Here is a 12,205-nt window from a genome sequence, read left to right as displayed (position 1 = left end):
GAAATTGGCAATTTTAATGCTAAAATAAATCAAAATAGGGTTACAGGACCAATATGATGGTACCCTGCACTTAAGGGATCTGGAATGAGCGTTTATTGCGTTTCGACAGTATTTTTTGTGGGACATGAGAGCACATCAGACATATCGAATTGCATTCTGAATACGAAGAATGTCTTTCTGATATCAAATAATTTTCATTTTTTGAAATATCATGAAATAGACCGTTTCAATAAAACAGTTAAAACATTTTTATGTCTTACTCATGAGGCAACTTAACCTTAACAAAAATGTAGTGGCAGCGGTGGGATTCGAACCCACGCCATCGAAATGACTGGTGCCTTAAACCAGCGCCTTAGACCGCTCGGCCACGCTACCCGTTACGATAACATTTATCCAGTCATGTCATCTTTCGATGTTGTTCGGGAGTATGTATTTCGTGTAAAAAAACATAGAAAGGGTAATTTTCACTGGCAAGCGATGTACATACATTACATAGTATATAGGGCCTACATTTTTCAGGGCAGGGCTTCCCAAATCCTTTTTTCCCTTGACCAAAATTTCATTAAAAATTATGACTCGAATAACACAAATACTATACTGTTACTTACTGAAATTTATCAGCGGAATACCGGGTAAAATTTCTAAAGTGAACACAATTTCCAAGTCGTCCAGCTGACCGGCTCCCAGAATGACTTTACCAAGACAAACGCTCGTGAAGCGCGGGAAATTTGTAATTTTAATGCTAAAATAGGTCAAAATAGGGTTACATGACCAATACGACAATTTCCAGCAAGTCCCGCGACCTTTTTTGGAAGAGACCGTGACCCCCCAAATCGGTCGCAACCCAAAAATACGAAGAAATGGCTATAATGTTGGACAGGATCTCGAACATGAAACATCAAAAAGTACATCATTTTAGGGTGTCAAAAAGTCAAAAATTTGACATTAAATCAAATAAAGTGTTTGTTTGAAATAAAGGGTCTGTTTATATTATCCAAATAATTACCGTTTTCCTCTGTTTTATGATAGTAAACGCGCATAAAAAACTTAAACTATGGGACAGTTGAAATGACGCGATTTTCTTTTCATATTCATGAACATTTTCAATATGCAATTGACATACCCCCAAAAAAAGTTATGGCAGCGGCGGGATTCGAACCCACGCCATCGAAATGACTGGTGCCTAAAACCAGCGCCTTAGACCGCTCGGCCACCCTACCACTTACGATAAGACATATCCAATAATATATTAAACCACTTTATATCATCTTTCGTTGTTTTCCATACTGCAGTTCACGGCCCTGCCATGATGCAGTCATGTCTACAGTAGAATTCATCTCGACCTTTGCAGGACTTAACCCCATTAAAAGCTATTAAACCAAGATAACACTCATTGAAACAGCTCAACTGATTAAATCGGATCTTCTCTGGCTGTGCACATGTGACTGTTTTCATGTGCGATATCGCAATAAAGTTTGTATTGAGCTTCAGTTGGGTAACCGATTATAAAGGAAACGAAAGGAAACAATGGTATGTGTACTTTTGTTCACGAAATGAGACAATGGCGTGCTTTTTGTAAAACAGCATTCTTGAAAATGAGCAACATAATGATTGTTGACTTAACACGGTTTGGAAATAATTTCTTCATATTTTTGGTGTTATCTGTCGTTTACATATCCTTCCTAAAATACAAAAGTACGACCCTCTCCAAACACCTAAATTAGCTAAAAATTTAGGACATGTTACAAAACTATATTGTCTAGAATTTTAGAAGAGTACTTTTAATATTGGCCGGTTATTTTTCACACAGCGACGTTAACTAGGCAATGTACTATTACCTATAACATTAACTAAAACACCAAAGTACGAATATTTCCAAATATCTAAATTAGCTAAAATTTAGGACATGTTAAAAACTATATTTTCTAGAACTTTAGAAGAGTACTTTTAATATTGGCCGGTTATTTTTCACACAGCGACGTTAACTAGTCATATCCCCATAGTTTTAACGTGGGGCTATTTGTAGAGGTCACGCGTCAATGGGAAAGAGCACTGTGTATTGTGTATAGGAAAACGGACAGTAACTGCAGTATGCAAGGTCCTAACACTTCAAAGTGTTCATAGTTCTGGTCGCTAGGGTTCAAATCCCCGCACAGGCATGGAATCCTACGTAATATGTATCATGTTCGCTTCCATCTAGCGATCAATAACCTGAATAACCATTGTGTAATTCAATTCAATGCACAAGCTCATGTGGTTCTTTGATGTCAATCGCATACAATACAACCCGTGATCAATAATGAACGTTGGTCAAAAGATGAGCTTACTGAAGTGAAAAATTAGGTACATGCAGATTCATCATTTATGCATATTGCCTTGAAAATCATAAAAAGAGACTTCTTGATCAACCCAAATGATTTTATTAGCGTTATTTCTAAACCAAATTTCAAAACCACAAAGTGTTTTACCTGACGTTTGACCCAGAAATGTATGAATTTGATGAGAAATTGTGATGAAAAATAATATTTTACAAGTCAGATTCAGAAATTAATTACATCACAGTCCAAACACAGATAGTCAAGTTCATGGAGAATGTTACAAACTGTTGTATGTTTTGCCATATTGTTTTTCCTATAGGGAATAATGCTTTATCGTTAAAATCGGACAAAATCAAAAACACAACAAAAACGTGCATCGCTATTTGTACATGTATGCATGAAACAAATTATAAGAATTGTACAGAAGTGACCTAACACTTATGAAGGCTGTATCTTGAGAAAGCAAATGGTCTGATGCTAGAATCTTGGCAAGGACACTCTGGTGAAATAAAGAAAAATATGTGTGATTGATTTTGTAAATGTTTCAAAATTTAAAAATTAACAAAATGCGAGTAATTATGATGTCATCAACATGACAATAATATTCATGATAGATAATTATTGCTCCCTAAAAAAGAAATGGTTAACAAATGGTTTGAATACATCGCACCACGATCTGGCGCCCAATTTTGCTTATAGATACAAAGAACATGAAGGAGGTGGGTTGAAATTAATCAAATGACAAGGTTTTTCTTTTAAACATGCTTATGTAAATGATACATAAAACTTACCACTTACCAATTTTATATTGTGGAAATGAAGCAACAGCATATCAATTTTCATTGAAAGACGAGGGCTTAGGATTGCCAAAAAAATTGTTTCTTTTATAATCACGAAAATCACGAAAATCCGTTTCAATAAAACAGTTTATATCATTTAATCTTAACAAAAAATTAATGGCAGCGGTGGGATTCGAACCCACGCCATCGAAATGACTGGTGCCTTAAACCAGCTCCTTAGACCGCTCGGCCACGCTACCAGTTATGATAATCCATATCCAGTCAAATATTTAAATACTTCCTTACAACTTTGCAAATGACATGAAGGAGGTCAAAATGAAGGAGGTGGATTGAAGTTAATCAAATGACGAGGTTTACTTTTCATATTCATGAATATTTTAAACATAAAACTTACCACTTCAATCAAACACTTCGTTGTTTGGTACCAAAATGTCTTGTGGTTTTATTTCAGTGGAAACCAATTTTATATTGTTGACATGAGGCAACAACATAATGATTTTCATTGAAAGAAGAGGGATTGGAATTGTCAAAAAATGTTTCTTTCGTAATCAGAAAGAGTGGACATCCATTATCACGAAAATATATACCAAACAATCGCGAAATATACCGTTTCAATAAAACAGTTAAAACGTGTTTTTATGTCTTACTCATTAACCTTAACATTAACATTAACCTGACCATGTTCTATAAGATCCAACATGGCCTGGTCAACATACAACTGCCGCACATTATCCTACCAGCAACATACATAGGTAGACACGACCATCAATTGAAATATTCCATACCAGAAGCCACCATAGACTGCTACAAATATGCATACTATCCTAGAGCCGTAAGATTGTGGAACCAACTACCATCAGCGACAGTGTTAGCACCATCTTTAGCCACTTTCAAGGAAGCCGCCCTACCAGCTGTGAGGGGATGAAGGTACCTGTTGGCTCAAGACTCCTGTAAACCACCACAGCAAGTATGTTTTTATCCCGCACCCTAAGTTTTTCGTTTGGTATGGTCGTTACTTTTTCTTCACCTACACTTTTCTGCACTTTGCCTGTTGACGTCACTTCTGCACCATCCTAGTATAGCTTTTAAAGCTGCAAAAGGATTCACCTTTGAAGATTGAAGATTGAAGATTAACAAAAATGTAATGGCAGCGGTGGGATTCGAACCCACGCCATCGAAATGACTGGTGCCTTAAACCAGCGCCTTAGACCGCTCGGCCACGCTACCAGCTGTGGTAATAATGATCCAGTCATATATTAAGCCACTTCACATCATCTTTCGTTGTTGTCTGGGAAAGTATTTGTCTTTCGAGGTAGATATCACATGATGCAGTCATGTCTACAGTAGAATTCATCTCGACCTTTGCAGGACTTAAACCCCATTAAAAGCTATTAAACCAAGATAACACTCATTGAAGCAGCTCAACTGATTAAATCAGATCTTCTCTGGTTGTGCACAAGTGTCTGTTTTACATGTGCGACATCGCAATAAAGCTGGTATTATAGCTTCAGTTGGGTAACCGATTATAAAGGAAACGAAAGGAAACAATAGGATGTGTACCTTTGTTCACGAAATGAGACAATGACCTGCTTTTTGTTAACCAGCATTCTTCAAAATGAGCAACATAATGATTGTTGACTTAACACGATTTGGAAATAATTTCTTCATATTTTTGGTGTTATCTGTCGTTTACATATCCTTCCTAAAACACAAAAGTGCGACCCTCTCCAAACATCTAAATTAGCTAAAAATTTAGGACATGTTACAAAACTATATTTTCTAGAACCTATTTAGAATAGTTTAAATGTAGCTTGTACCGTTTTTTGTGGCATCCTTCAGAACGGAGCGGTCCGTTACCAATATAGCTCAATATTTTCGGTCAAATCTCCATTCAATTAACACGGGGAGTTGGCTAGCTATGAGCTAGCTATGCTTTGCCCTCACTCATATTCTACGAAAGTGCGACCCCTTCTGAACATCTAACCTAGCTGTAATTTTAGGTCATGTTAGAGAAATATATTTGCTAGAAGTTTGGAGAATAGTTAAAATATTGGCCGGTTATTTTTCACACAGTGATGTTAACTAGGTAATGCCCATATACCTATAACATACACTGTTTGTAGAGGTCACGCGTCAATGGTGAGAGCACTGTGTATTGTGTATAGGAAAACGGACAGTAACTGCAGTATGATGCTCGTGATTAAAGGCCCATTCAGTGATTTGCTCATCCGGACGATCGTAAAAATCATCAAAATTCAGATTTTGGTACCTTTGTAATTGGCATAGATGTGCTAACATAGCCTGCTAGTGGTTCGGTCGAAAGCCGTGTATTTTAAACAAAATAAAGCATTTACATGAATCTGGACTTTTGATACTAACAGTACAAAAAGTCCGACTCGAGATCGAAAGAAGCTCACTCTCCACCATACCAACACGCGTTGCGTATTGTTTCTACTACTTATTACATCAGTAGCTACTATTTTAAACAAAATACACAATTTTAACTGTTTTTCATATTTGAATTGACCGTTAGTTTGCCTCGGTGACGTTTAATTGCTTATTTTGTTTTCTACTACAAAAATTAAGCGTCTGTTACTCTGTTTTAAATCAATTTAGACTCTACTTCCCCGTGTTAGAAACACTGGACTAGGAAGTTTTTCCAGTCGATTGGTGGCGCACTGTACGAAAATCTCGATTTTCTCGAGTCGATCTGAGTTGAAGTAGAAAACCTTTCTAAAACTTCTGTTTTTGACTAATTTGTCGATGTATTCAGGGAAAAGTGGTTTAATGAAATTCTGTAGACTTATTCTTTATTTCTAAGCAACTCTGACAAATTTCCATTTTTTTAATGTTCCTGTGAAATCACTGAAAGGGCCTTTAACACACATAGAAAATAGTTTTCACTGGCAAGCGATGTACATATTAGGGCCAGCATTGTTCAAGGCAGGGCTTCCCTAACTTTTTTTCCGTCACCCCAATTTTACAAGAAAAACATGGCGCGACTCACAATATAACACAAATTCTGTTACTTTCCGAGACTGTCAGCGGAATACGGGGCAAAATTTCCAAAGGAAGCACAATTTCCAAGTCGTCCAGTTGAACGGCTCCCAGAATGACTTTACCAGGACAAACGCTCGTGAAGCGCACGAAATTTGTAATTTTAATGCTTAAATCGGTTAAAATAGGGTAATAGGACAAATACGATGGTACCCTGCATTTTAATGCACAGCGATGTATTTTGTTTTTAATTCCAGCAAGTTCCGAGGCCCCTTTTGGAAGAGGCCGCGACCCCCAAATGGGTCGAAACGCACAGTTTGGTAACCAATGGCTTAGGGTATCAAAAACAAAACTCCGAAAAGGAGTATATGTTTGACAGGATCTCGAACATGAAACATCAAAAAGTACATCATTTCTTTCATAAATCGGGAAAGAGTGGACATCCATAATCACGAAAATACCAAAAATCATGAAATAGACCGTTTCAATCAAACATTTTTATGTCTTACTCAACTTAAGGGATCTGGAATGAGCGTTTTGAGCGTTTCGACAGTATTTTTTGTGGGGCATGAGAGCACATCAGACATATCGAATTGCATTCTGAATACGAAGAATGTCTTTCTGATATCAAATAATTTTCATTTGTTGACATTCACGATATAATGCAAATTTTATGACAAATTATTAAAATTTGACATTTTCACATTTTTGATATATAACAGTCCTCGAAGTAAATTTTATAAATCTAATGATATATTCTTAAAGTGTATGTAGCTGGGAGGAAAAGCCGACGATCAATTGAAAATTCTGACCTTTCATATTGAAGATATGGATTTTTTTTCCCAAAAGACCTAATTTTTTTGGGTGTTTTTAAAAAAATCCATATCTTCAATACAAAAGGTCGAAATTTTCAATTGATCGTCGGCTTTTCATCCCACCTACATACACTTTAAGTATAAATCATCAGATTTATAAAGTTTACTTCGAGTACTGTTAAATATCAAAAATATAAATTTTAATCATTTGCCATAAAATGTGTATTACATTGCGAATTTCAAAAATCAAAATTATTTGATATCAGGAGGACATTCTTCGTATTCAGAATGCAATTCGATATGTCTGATGTGCTCTAATGTCCCACAATAAATGCTGTCCAAACGTTCATACCCCATCCCTTAACCTTAACAAAAATGCAATGGCAGCGGTGGGATTCGAACCCACGCCATCGAAATGACTGAAAGGTTAGAAAAAAAAGCATATGGGTGTATGGGGGACTAAAAAGAGAGGACATCCATAATCACCTAAAACAGATAAAACATTTATGTCTCACTCGTGAAGCAACTTAATCTTAACAAAAATGTATTGGAAGCGGTGGGATTCGAACCCACGCCATCGAAATGACTGGTGCCTAAAACCAGCGCCTTAGACCGCTCGGCCACGCTACCAGTTGTGATAGTTCAAATCCAGTCACATATTACACCACTTCATATCATCTTTCGTTGTTGCCAGGGAGTGTACTTGTATTTCGAGGTAGATATCATGCTCGTGAAAAACACACAGAAAGGGTACTTTTTACTGGCAAGCGATATACATACGCAGGGCTTACATTATTCAGGGCAGGTTTTCCCAAACATTTTTCCCGTGACCCAAATTTTATAAGACAAATATGGCGCGACATCATAACACAAAAAAGCTGTTAGTGTTACTTTCCGAAACTATGACATTATGCAGTTATTGTTGCCTACATGTATGCACACAACACAGGGGCACTCACAATAGGCAATTGACCCCGACTGGTAGCGCTGTGTTGTAGATATAGGAGATGAACTAGTTAGCGTCATATATCAAAAAGTATAAAAGCTATGATTTAAGTACTTGCTCTATGTTTCAATTACTTATTCTTTTCAAAATATCTGAATTTTCAACCCGGTACAAGCTTTAATAACGGGGGACCATACATTTGTATGAGAAAGAAATCTATCATTTATATCCAAACTCCCGTGTTTAATATTCCAGTGCACATTTTGCTTCACCGGGCCGCCCTGGTTTAGTCGCATTTGGAAGAGGGGTGTCACGAAACCGTAATAGGTAAAAATTTATTACTTTCTGTCAATCAAGTATGGTTTATTCGCTACATGTCGATCTTTAAATCATTAGTATAGTCCTTATAATAACGGGGGACCGCATTGATGAGAAAATGACAGCATACCCCAAAACTCGGTCAGTGGAGCTCCGCCCGTACATGTCAATAGCGTCATTATCGATTGGATTAGTCGACCGTAGCGTACAATTCGATCGCTCATTGGATTAATATTATCCCGTGGTAATAATTTGCATTGGACATAGGGCCTGCACTTTGGCTCGACATTTGAAAGGGGCGTGAATTCATTTTTGGATACGCCCCTATTATAATTAGGTAATACTCGACTCACACACATTCCCTATTATGTATACATGTACCACATGTAGTAAATCTGTCTGCTTTATCTGTATTGTGCCGTTCTTAAGCAAATAGTTAAACACGATTTCATCAAACATTATAACAATAGCTCTTTTACAGTGTGCAATCATCCCGGGCAATAATTTGGCAATAATAGAGGATGTGCGTGAAATTATTGATTGGCTCCATACAAAGGACTTGAACCGGTGTCCTTCACCGTAATCATGGCGCAATGCAGTGCATTCAATCAAACGTTGTCGTCAACCTATTTGATCGTATAGTGCATTAAATTTGTTATGTGTGTGAGACGAGCTGTCGCGGTAGATTGCAATAGCTTGTAATCATGCTTTTGTTGAATGAATTTGAGTACTCCGCCATATTTACGGTATGCTACGTCATAATCTAGGTGATTATTTGCATTGGATGTCTTGAATACGCTGGCAAAGTTGTGTAATAATCGGACTAATGCTATAACAGTAGGTGAATACAAGTATTGAATATAGGCCTATCGCGTTGCAAAGCCCAATTCAGTGATCCCAGCGAAAGTGAAAAAAAAATCAAATTGTTACTTTTATACAAATTTTAATGAAAAAATTGGCAAAAACCCAAGAAAACGGCAGTATCGACGAAGTTGAAGCCTCATTCAAATAGGCCTACATGTAGCTAATTTATATACTGTCTGTAATTACAGATTCACGTAAATGCATTATTTTTGTCTTCTTTTGTGGCGAGTGACATGGTCAGTTCAATTCACACCGAGTGTCCTTGACAGGTTTGACTCTGCTTCAGTGGTCATGAAAGAATTCAAAAGATAACATCTGCCCCAACAATCCCAAGCAATTGAGGGAGAGCGTGGCGCAATGGTTAGGGTACTTGCCTTTAGTGCATGAGGTCCCGGGTTCGATTCCCGGCGGTGGCGATTTGCTGGGATATTGACTTGGAAAAAAAAAGTCTGAAATTAATTGGCAACATCTGTAGATTAAATTCAGACTTCCGCTCTCCCTCATGGTTCATTTAGAATTGGGTAAATGAATCATGAAAGTACTCCGTCCTTCGGAGGGGACGTTAAGCCGTCGGTCCCGTGTGCAGAGAGTCATACCTGTACATGTATCTCGCAGCCAGTTTCGAAAAGAGTAGGGTGTTAACCCCTGACTGTTCCCAACCCGTCCCGGTGTTCAGATGGACCCCAATGGAAATAAGCTTCAATAGAGGCTTTCTTGGGTTATCCAGGGTTGTCAAAACCCGAACAAATCAAATCAAATGTCTGAAACTGCTTTTCGGATGATGTATCATAAGAACTCAGTCGTCAAATAATGATAGTCATATAATGACCAAAAGATTATTACTGACTACTATATCATTGAAGACTGAGTTCCGCAGTACAAAATCTGAATTTTGATGATTTTTACGATCGTCCAGATGAAAAAATCACTGAATGGGCCGTTAGTTCCCTCCTCTCCTTACCTTGGCAATATGAATCAAAAAAAAATAAAGAAAAAATAAATAAAACAAAAAAAAAAAAAAGAAAAAGAAAAGAAACAATAAAAGAAAAACAAATATGAAAAGTTCGAACAATATTTGGTTTATAAAATTAATGTGACCGTGATGAGGCTCGAACTCACCACCTTCCGATTTAAAGTTCGAAGCGCTCGTGAACAAAATTCTGATGCCTTACCAAGTGAGCTGTGCTCCTGAGATACGAAATAAAAATAAAATAATGCACTGTATACCTGCTTGTGTCGGTAATTGATTTGCTCATATTCCATAATGGTACAGTGCAACAGAGCAAAAATGCCCATAATTTAAAAGCTATATAATTTATGAACAATATACACTACACATAAAAATACTAATACAAGGGCATTTCAACATAAGAATCCAAACAATTAAGTACCAACATGCACAGCTTTGTCCTTATATCACATTTGGGTTTTTAACAAAATGTTAAAGTCATAATGTACGATCTTATAATATGAATTTGGTTAATTTTTTTCAAACCTGATTTTTTAGCATAATTGTAATGTTTACAACTTGCACCTAAATGGAATCAGCCAAATTGCTTGTGTTTGTAGCTAAATAGATAATAATAATTTTTTTCATCCCGACGATCGTAAAAATCATCAAAATTCAGATTTTGGATACTAGACTGCGGAACTCGGTCTTCAATGATAGTCAGTAATTTTTATATTTTGGACATTACTATGACTATCATTTGAGGACTGAGTTCTTATGATCCGAGGAGCAGTTTCAGACAATTGCTTGGGATTATTGGGGCAGAGGTTATCTTTTGAATTCTTTCATGACCACTGAAGCATAGTCAAACTTGTCAAGGACACTCGGCGTGAATTGAAAGACCATGTCACTCGCCACAAAATAATTAATGTCAAAGGTCATAAAACACCAATTTGGTCATTTGGTGTCTTCTGCTAAATAAAGGCCTTATATGGCTGATTTTGTACCTTTCGTCATTGTCATAGATGTGCTAACAAAGCTTGCTAGTGCAGTGGTTCAGCCGAAAGCCGTGTGTCTAAGGCAAAAACTAATGCATTTACGTGAGTCTGTAATTTATATACCGGTACTGACAGTATATAAATTAGCTACATGTATTTGAATGGGGCTTCAACTTCGTCAATACTGTCGTTTTCCTGTTTTGTTTTTTTGCCATTTGTTTTTCATTAAAAAATTTATAAACGTAACAATTTGATTTTTTTTTTTCACTTTCGCTGGGATCACTGAATGGGACTTTGTAGCGCGGATTATTCAAAACTTGTTTTTACCTACTGCTATATATATAGTATTAATCCGATTATTACATAACTTTGCCAGCGTATTCAAGACATAGGTTATGTAAGGGATAAACTGTCAGGGGCGGACTGGCCACTGTGGCGTTGTGGCGACCGCCACATGGGCCGCTTGGTTCTGGGCCACTCAAGGGCCGGTTGCTTAAAAAGAAGAGAAAAAGAAAGAAAAAGGAAAAGAAAGGAGAAGGGGAGAAAAAAGAGAAGAGAGAAAAGGAAAAAGAGGAGAAAGAAAGGGAAAATAGAAGAAAAGGGGAGAGAATGGGGAAGGAGTATAGTAGCTTAAGACATAGGCCCTAGGGCCTGAGGCATAGGTCCGAGGGCCAAAGGCGTAAGGCCTAAGACATAGGCCCTAGGGCTTAAGGTATATGCCCTAACACTAAGCTATTATAGGCCGGCCACTAGTACACCGTCACGGCATCACCTACAAATGGCCTTTTGAATCAATTCTCTAAACCGTATACACAGCAAAAGGCCAATACTCTAGATGCAAAATATTGGGCCGGCTGTCAATGGAATATTGGCATTTCATTGCGGCTGCGGAATGAGGCTTGGACCGATATGGGCATTTGGTATATAGGCAGACATAGGAGAAAGAAAGGAAAAGAGAAGAAAAGAGGGGGATTATTGAGGGGGGATGAGTTAAGGGCCTACACAGTGTGCCCGCTGTTTGTCTGCATAGTGATAGGGCCTAAGGCCTGTAGAAATAGAGGCTGATAGGCCTATAGGCACTCGACTTTCGAAGTGACGGGGATGTGCGGACATGGGACACCAGTTTGAAACTATATTAGGGGTCTTTTGGTGAGAGCTTCGACGCCATATAACCAAGGGGGTCATTCAGTAAGGAGGTCT

The 12,205-nt window shown here is 37.5% G+C and overlaps 5 non-coding genes across 5 annotated transcripts; all 5 read right to left on the bottom strand.

Moving 5' to 3' along the window:
* Positions 1-293: 293 nt before the first annotated feature.
* Trnal-aag (transfer RNA leucine (anticodon AAG)) lies at positions 294-375 on the bottom strand. The gene has a single exon. It is a non-coding gene; the product is annotated as a tRNA-Leu (tRNA).
* A 763-nt stretch (positions 376-1,138) lies between these two features.
* Positions 1,139-1,220, bottom strand: Trnal-uag (transfer RNA leucine (anticodon UAG)). Its single transcript has one exon. It is a non-coding gene; the product is annotated as a tRNA-Leu (tRNA).
* Positions 1,221-3,275: 2,055 nt separating this feature from the next.
* Trnal-aag (transfer RNA leucine (anticodon AAG)) lies at positions 3,276-3,357 on the bottom strand. Its single transcript has one exon. It is a non-coding gene; the product is annotated as a tRNA-Leu (tRNA).
* A 906-nt stretch (positions 3,358-4,263) lies between these two features.
* On the bottom strand, positions 4,264-4,345 carry Trnal-aag (transfer RNA leucine (anticodon AAG)). Its single transcript has one exon. It is a non-coding gene; the product is annotated as a tRNA-Leu (tRNA).
* Positions 4,346-7,478: 3,133 nt separating this feature from the next.
* Trnal-uag (transfer RNA leucine (anticodon UAG)) lies at positions 7,479-7,560 on the bottom strand. The gene has a single exon. It is a non-coding gene; the product is annotated as a tRNA-Leu (tRNA).
* Between the last annotated feature and the right edge of the window lie 4,645 nt (positions 7,561-12,205).

This window comes from Amphiura filiformis, chromosome 13 (assembly GCF_039555335.1).
Source record: "Amphiura filiformis chromosome 13, Afil_fr2py, whole genome shotgun sequence".
NCBI classification, from domain to species: Eukaryota; Metazoa; Echinodermata; class Ophiuroidea; order Amphilepidida; family Amphiuridae; genus Amphiura; species Amphiura filiformis.
Note: the sequence above shows the minus strand (reverse complement) of the source record. Positions and strands in the feature narration are given on the sequence as shown.